Genomic DNA, 8,840 nt, shown 5'->3' with positions numbered 1-8,840 from the left:
TAGTGAGGCCATTAGCAATTTAGTGAGACCGTGTTTCAAAATAAATAAAAAAATAGGGCTGGGGATATAGCTCAGAAGTAGAATGCCCTGGAGTTCAATCCACAGTACTGCAATAAATAAATAAATAAATAAATAATAAAAGCTGGGCATGGTGGCACACACTTGTAATCCCAGCATTTGGGAGGCTGAGACAGGAAGATCACAGTTTGCGAACAGCATCAGCTACTTAATGAGGTCTTTTGCAACTCAGTGAGATCCGTTTCAAAATAAAAATAGGGCTGGAGGTATAGCTCGGAGGTAGAATGCCCCTAGGTTCCATCCCCAGTACCAAAAATAAAAATAAAAACAAATTTAAAAATAAAAGGTTAAAATTTGCAGGGCATGATGTAATCACCTGTAATCCCAGTGTATGAGAGGCTGAGATAGAAAGGTAGAGAGTTCCTGGCCAGCCTCAGAAACTTAGTGAGACGCTATTTCAAGATAAAAAATAAAACATGGCTAGGGGTGCGGCTCAGAAGTAGAAATCTGACAGGTTCAATACACAGCTTCACCAAAAGGAAGAAGGAAGGAAAGAAGGAAGGAAGGAAAGAAGGAAGGAAGGAAGGAAGGAAGGAAGGAAGGAAGGAAGGAAGGAAGGAAGGAAGGAAGGAAACTTGTGATCATATACTGCATTTTGAATATGATATAGTTTTTAACCAAGATAAGAGTCCACCAACAAGGTTGTACTTCACCAGGAAAGATAAGACAGGTACAAAAATAATTACAAAGCAAAGCTGAACCTGTCAATTAGCCTAAAAGGAGTAAAATAAAGCACAATGGAAACAGGAAAGAGTAGTTTTTCTTAGAGCTGGTAAAGATTTTTTGGAGGTAGAATGACTTGTTATCTTTATAACAACAACATTAATTAGTAGTTGTGGGGACTTACTAGTACGACTCAGGCACTGGTCTAAAGACTTCAAATGCATCTTTATCTGAATTCACCTCACTTAGGCTTCACTTTATCTTGGAGATGAGCCATAACTGAGAGTTATAGAAATGGAGAAAAAAGGTGTTAAGAACAAACTAACAGGAGGCACGATGTCCGAAGGGACTTAGGAGACAGTAACTATGACTTTAACCGGTTGAGGCAGACTGTGATATAAGGAATGAGGAGGATAAGGCTTGAAGAAGTCGAAGCCTTAAATATCACAGCGAGAAATCTGGGACTTGTTTCATTGGCATTGCGATTCCCTTAAAGCGATACCTTCTTTTTCCCCAGAGACAGAGACAGAGAGATTTATTCAGGAAAGTAGGAAATAACACACTGCAGAGAGAATGTGAGCCACCCCCAGAATAGAAGGGGCCCCTTTGGACGCGCAGGGCTCTTCTTATATAGGGGACTTTTGTGAGGGGTGGTAGAAGGAGGTGAGTGAGGATGGCCCAGTCCAGCACTCTCCAAGTTCAGGGTGATGTCCTCTAGGTCCTGACCTTCACCCTTTTAGCAGGTATCACCTGTTGTTTAAACTCTTCAAGAACCGACAGCAATGGCAGAGGAGTTTGCTCTCCTGGGCCGTGCTCAACAGGTTCCTCTTTTGTGAACCTTTGTTATCTGATCAACAGACACCTCCCTGAGTATAGTCAATAGAAACTTTTGGGTATAACAGACTTCCATATTAAAGTTACATTACCTTTGTTCTCCCTTAAATCTCCTTTCTTTTTATTTCTACCTCATCTCCCCAACCCCACGCTTTGATCCCTTAATCTTAAGAGTTGCGGAGGGACAATTTTCCAAAGGTCTACATCTCCCTCACAAGGTTGGATGTCAGGGTGCATGCTTATAATCCAAGTGCTTGGGAGGCTGAGAAAGAAAGATCACAGGTTCAGCAACTTATCAAGACTCTCAGCAACCTAGGGAGACCCTATTTCAAAATAAAAATAAAGCCAGGCGTGGTGGCATACGCTTGTAATCCCAGCATTTGGGAGGCTGAGACCAGAGGATCGTGGTTCGCGGACAGCTTCAGCTACTTGGTGAGGCCCTGTGCAACTCAGTGAGACCTGGTTTCAAAATAAAGAAAAATAGGGCAGGGGGTATAGCTCAGAGGTCAAATGCCCCCGGGTTCCATCCCCAGACCCGCAAAAATAAATAAATAAATAAATAAAATAAAATAAATAAAATAGAGCTGGGGGTATAGCTCAGAGGTAGAATGCCTTTGGGTTCAGTGCCAGTGCCAAAAAAGAAAACTCCCTCAGGGAAATCTTTGAAAAATGTGTATATCCACGCCTCATTCCTGGAATCTGATTCAAGAAGTCTTACATGCAGCCCAGAAATCTCCAGGTTTTCAAACGCCTGAGCAATTCTAATAGATAACCAAGTCAAAATTCACTAACTTACAGGTTTCTCTTCTGGACACTATCATGGCTGAGTTTTCAGAAACTTCAGAGCAGCCTAGGGGAGGGTTGGGTGGGGCACAGGCAGACTGCAGGATAAGCCCTGTAATACCAAGTGACCCGTGACAAGAGCTTGGCAGGAGGTAGCTGTACCCCATTCTGCTGAGATGAGTGTTTGACAAGGATGGAATCTGAAGGCTTGTGCTTTGACCAGATGGGAGAGAGAATAAGATAACCATGACACTTAGACAACCACATGGAGAGAATGGTCCTCCTCCTGATCAAGATGGGAAAGACAGAAAAAGACCAATGTTAAAGATTCTGGTGTTAAGGAATCTGGTGTTTAGCCTACTGAATTTGAGATGGCAGCAGGTGGCTGCAGGTGGCGATGGTCAGAGGTATCTGTCTGGAACCCAGATGTCTGCTGCTTGGCTTTGTGTTTGGAGTCTTCTAAGTCGAGGTGATGAGTGTCTGGCACATTCAAACCTTGTTTTGTTTAGTTGAACAGATGAGAATGTGAGAAAGATTCCCATGAAGAAAATGTTGGGAAGCTTCCCAATCAAGGAAAGGGAAAGAAGAGAATCAGAAGTGGAGCCCAGGAAGATGCTTGGGGACAAGGAGACACAAGAATGCAGACAGAGGAGAAAAGGATTTTCAGCAGGAAAGGGTATTCTTCATCATCCATTGCTTTGAATTGTTAAAAGAGGATAAGGGTGTGGATTGGCTAAGTTTTTTGGTTGTGAAGGATAGAAGCCGACTGTGGCTGGGAAAGAAAGAAATAAAGCCGGTGGCACAGGCCTTTAATCTCAGTACTTGGGAGGTTGGGACAGAAGGGTCATAGGTTCACAGCCAGCCTCAGCATCTTACCAAGGCCCTCAGCAATTTAGTGAGACACTAAATGCTAAAATAACGTAAAAATAGGCAGCACCAGGCTCCAGAGAGGAAGGGAACTCATAACGGAGTTCAGAAACCAGAGAGGAGATACGCCGGCCTCACGCTCGAGAACGCGGCAGCAGCGCCTTACTGCTGGCGGCAGCGGCGAGTTCACCGGACGGCACCAGACCAACACACTCAACAGCCTACCAAGCTCCAGAGAGGAGCAGCGGACAGCGAGCCGCAGTGAGCCGCTGCGGAACAGCCGAGCGGGATTCGGCAGATTTCTCCGCGCAGGCAGCATCTAAAGCTCCCAGGGGCTGGGCTCAGCGCACCCTGCAGGGACTCAGAGTGGAGTTCAAAAGCAGAAAAGAAATACGCCAGCCTCACGGCCAAGGGCGCGGCAGAGACACCATATTGCTACCGGCGGCAGCAGCAGCAGCGAATTCACCGAGTCCACGACAGCTCCATCTGCGCACTCAACAGTGAGTCAAATTGGGGCCCCTAGAGGAGAAATCCCAGTACTGTACTCCCAGGGACTTGACCCAGTGGGGGAGTGGTGGTGGCAGAGATATTACACCATAGGAGAACGCCCAACCTGGCACCCCCCAAGGTCTAAAGCAGCCTCGATTGACTCCCAGGGTCTGAGACTCTGTGATACAACCCAGTAGAGGAGTAGTGGGAACTGAGATACCATAGACTTGAGATCCACAGCACCTTAAGTGAAATCGTAGTGACCCAGGGAAGAACCCAGAGAAGGCACAAACTTCCGAAATCATGGGAAAGAGGAATAACAATGGAGCAATGAATGCCCACAACCCCACAACATCAGAACCTGATAAAACAGAAATTCAGAGATTTCTAGAAGATCAAATCAGGAAAATAACTGTAGAAATAATAGAGGTGTTTCGAAAAGAATTCAGAGAGAGCCAAAGAGAGATAAAGGATGCAATTAATGAAGTAAAGGCCTCAATTCAAAGTACAAACAACCAATTAGACCACATGGAGAATAGAATCTCGCTCCTAGATGATCATTCAAAAAATGAACGCATAGTTTCTAATTTAGAAAAAAAATCTGACAGCAGGAATCTGACATTGAAGAAATATGGGCCCATTTTAAGAGAGCTAACCTAAGAATAATTGGAATAGAGGAGAGAAAAGAAGGTGAAACCAAAGGGATTAACAATCTTTTCAAGGAAATAATAGCAGAAAATTTTCCAAACATAGAGCAAAGCAAGAGGTCGATACACAGGTCGAGGAAACTTATAGAACTCCCATTAGAGAGGATCAGAGAAGAGGATCCCCACGCCACATAATTGTCAAAATGACCACTGTGGAAGCCAAGCAGAGAATCTTAAAGGCAACAAAAACAAAGGGCCAAGTGACATTCAGAGGCAAACCAATTAGCATCACTCCAGACTTCCCAAACCAAGTCATGAGAGCCAGAAGGGCTTGGAGGAACATATTCCAAACTCTGAAAGAAAACAACTTCCAGCCAAAAATTTCCTACCCAGCAAAACTTTCTATCAAATTAGATGGGAAAATAAGAACCTTCCACGACAAACAGAAACTGAAGGAATTTATGTCTTCAAAACCAGCGCTAGAGAAAATACTCAAAGAGATTAACTACAAAGAAGAAATAGGTAACACACACCAGAACCAGAGAAACAAGATTTTCCATCCAATAGACAACTAAGATTGGTTATCTGTGGAGATTCATTATTTATGTTAGTCTTTTACCTATCTCTAAATTGTATTGTTTACTTTTATTGTTGCTAATTTTTAGGATTTCTAGTTGGAATATTGATATACCTTCAGATATAGCATTTGGAAATATTTTATCCAATTCTATCAGTAACTTTTAAATCTGTTTACAATGTCTTTGGATATACAATATTTTTTTTTATTTTTAGGGAGTTTATTTACCCTTTTGTTGCCTGCACCATTGAAATCATATCCAAGAAATCACTGCCAATTTCAATGTTATGAGGTTTTATGACCCAGATTTTCTCCTAAAAGTTTATAGTATGAAGATTTATACTTAGGTCTTTTATCTATTTTGTGTTAATATTTGTAAATATGTTAGGTAAGGGTCCAATTTTATTATTTTTCATGTAATTATTATTTTTCAACAATATTTAGTTAAAAGATTATTATTTCCTCCACCAAATGTTCGTGGAAACCTTGTCAAAAATAACTTGACAATATATGGAAGAATTTATCTCTAGACTTTTATTTAACTCCAATGGTTTATTTATCTGCCTCTGGAACAGTACTACACTGTTTCAATTATTGTAGCTTTATATGGTTTGAAATCAGAAAATATACATCTTCTAGCTTTGTTCTTCTTTGAGATTGTTTTGGGTATCTAGAGTCCATATTCCATATCAGGATAGATTTTTTCTGAAAAATAAATAAATAAATGTATGATAGCTTCACCTAAAATAAAAGAAAGGAAAAAATATTCTCTGGTAAGAAAGAAAGCAAAAAGAAATATTGAACTGTTATCTTTTAGTCATCAAAAGCTTGGTATCAGACAAATGAAACTGTTTTGTGAGATTATCATCGTTAATACTGGATAAATTGCTATAAAACTAGATGTCAACCACTAAGCCAAGCATGGGAAGGAGGGATGGGGAGGGAACGGGATGGGGATCGGGTAGGGGCTAACTGGGCGATGTGTGCATGTATGTCTACAAAATATTTTCTTTATACCTTTATGATGTATGAATACATTGCACCAATAAAAAATAAAAAATGTATTTAAAAATAAAAAATAAAATAAAATAACATAAAAATAAAAACTAAATAAAAATAAGAACTAAAATGGGCTAGAGATATAGCTCAGAAGTAGAACACCCCTAGAGTCAATCCCTAGTACAAAAAAAATCAAGAAATTATAGGCAAGTGTCTGAGGAAGGGATTCTGGGACAGCATTAGGGGCCTCCTAGAATCCACAAACCCCCTCTCTCCATTCCAGATTCCAAATACAAGCGCTCGCTCTCTCCCTCTCTCTCTCTCTCTCTCTCTCTTTCTCTCTCTCTCTCTCTCTCTCTCTCTCTCTCTCTCTCCTCCCTCCCTCTCCAACAGTCAGTCGTACTCAAGGAAGCAGTATCCGTAAAGCTGGGCTGCAGAGCAAGGAGGTCGCCAGAGGTTCACACTACTCCAAGAAGCAAGATCCACTGTATCAAGAACTTGTGGGAGCCAGACTACAAGGCTCTTGAGTGAGAGAGTGTGATGGCGCATTACGGCGCTGCTTCCCATCCTGAGGAAGAGGAAGAACATGTCCTACAAAAAGACTTGTTAGGAGAGGGGAGGCTTAACTGCCTTTGTTAATTGAGGCTAGATCCAGTGAATTAGGAAATTAAGATACAATAAATAAAGGAGATAATTAATGGCACAGAAACCTGGGTGATAGTTTACATATTTCAATAAACAACATATTGGATAGAAGGGATGTTAAGGGACTTTGAAGAATTACGTATAAAGCCAGTCATGATGGCACATGCTTGTAATTCCATTTCTTGTGAGTCTGAGACAGGAAAGACCTCAGGTTCACAGCCAGCCTCAGCTACTTAGTGAGGCCCTCTGCAACTTAGTGAGACTCTGTTTCAAAATAAAGAATAAAAATAGGGCTGGGGATGTAGGTCGGAGGTAGAATGCCCCTGGGTTCAATCTCCAGTAACACCACACACACACACACACACACACACACACACACACTCACTCACAGGAATTACCTATAGTCTATGTAAAATAAGATGAATCTCAAAATAAAGAAGAGGTAGGCAGCTGCTCTCTGTGTGTACATGAGGTGACAGTGAAGGGGTCACAAAGCACTTGGAGTGCTTGTGCTCCGGGAAGAAGAGTGAAATCAAAAGCCCGTGAACTGAAGTGGAGAAAAGGTGGGGGAAAAACTCTCTAAAGAGGAAAAACCAGCCCATTAGCCTGAAAAACTTATCTGTATCAGAAATGATGAAGCTGAGACAGGAGGATCATAGATTCGAGAACAGCCTCAGCAACTTACTTAGTGAGACCCTCAGCAATTTGTGTCTCTATTACAATATAAAAAGGGATGGGAGTGTAGCTCAGAGCTAGAATGCTTCTGGCTTCAATCCTCAATACCAAAAAAAAAGGAGGAGGAGGAGGAGGATTTTGTACATTAGGCAAGAGTAGAAAAGTCAGAAAAAGTTACTGAGATGAATGTGATGCCGTCTCAGCACTGTTCAAGGAAGGTGGAGACCTGGCCCATACTTCTGGTCCTGTACCAAGGAACTTCATGCAGCGAAAGTTAACAGTTTTCATCATCATGCCTGTTCTCTGAGTTCAGAAAAACCATCATCCTAGTTAAGGTTAAAGCTCTCTTAAGGAAGACTGTGTGTTGGTCCAAGAGACCTCTCTGTTCTCATCCCTATGTAATAACTTCTTCTGAATGCATGAATTGACTGGTTTCTGAATTTATATGTATGTGTTGCTGGGAATTGAACCCAGGGCCATTCTACCTTCAAGCTACACCCAACTCTATTGTATTTGGAAACTGCGTCTCTTGCTAAAGTTGCTGAGAGCCCTGCTAAGTTGCTGAGATTGGCTTCAAACTTGTATTCCTCCTGTTTCAGCCTCCCAAGTACTGGGATTATAGTCATGAGCCACCATATTCAGCTTGGTTTCTGATTTTTTTTTTTTTTTTTTTTTTTGTACTGGGGATGGAACCCATGGGCATTCTACCTCCAAGCTACAACCCCAGCCCTGTTTTTTTGTTTTTTTTTTTTTAATCTTTATTTTGAAACAGAGTCTCATTGAGTTGCAAAGGGCCTCACTAAGTAACTGAGGCTGGCTGTGGACTGGGATCCTCCGGTCTCAGCATCCCAAATACTGAGATTGTGTGTGCCATCATGCCCAGCTGGTTTCTGGTTTTGATTGGCCTTTTCCTGAGATTTGGCACTGATCATAAAGACACCAGAATTTTGATTTCAGAGTTTGTATTCTCAAAGGTTTGAGTCTGTGGTCAGTGGGCTCCATTGCCTTGGGCTTCGAGTGAGGCAGAACATCGAGGAGGAAGGGCCCAAGGGAGGAAGCTGCTCGGCTTACGGCAGCCAGAAAGCAGAGCACAAGAGAGGGGAAGGAGTGGGGAGAAGATAAACCTTTCCCATTAGAGCATCCTGGATGATGACCCAGTGGATCCAGGCCAGGACACAGGTGGAGAGCAACAAGCATTCCTCCAGGCTTTCCACACCCTTAGAGGGGCATCAGACGCCTCACTTTTATACCTCGTCCTGTTGCTCTCACACCCTACATGAAGCACCATTGCACTCTGGGGTCAAGAGCACTAGATTTATACTGTTTTCATTCTGTCAAGAACCCCAATTTCTCTTTTGCATCTCCTTTTTCACCAGAGAAGCCCATTTCTCAGGGCTCTCTCACCTCCCAAAGGGCAAATCTTCTGTTCAGTCATCTCAGTAGGGTTTTTCTTGATTGGCCAGAAAGTGCTTTAGAAAGAGATACTTGGTTTCCTCTAAATATGGGTTATTATTACTAAGATGATGGTGACATCTCTTCAATCAACACATTCTGAATTATTTTCTTTTAATGCTATTTTTCCC

Source organism: Muscardinus avellanarius (assembly GCF_963383645.1).
Source record: "Muscardinus avellanarius genome assembly, chromosome: 1".
In the NCBI taxonomy this organism is placed as follows: domain Eukaryota; kingdom Metazoa; phylum Chordata; class Mammalia; order Rodentia; family Gliridae; genus Muscardinus; species Muscardinus avellanarius.
This window is presented reverse-complemented; position numbering follows the sequence as displayed.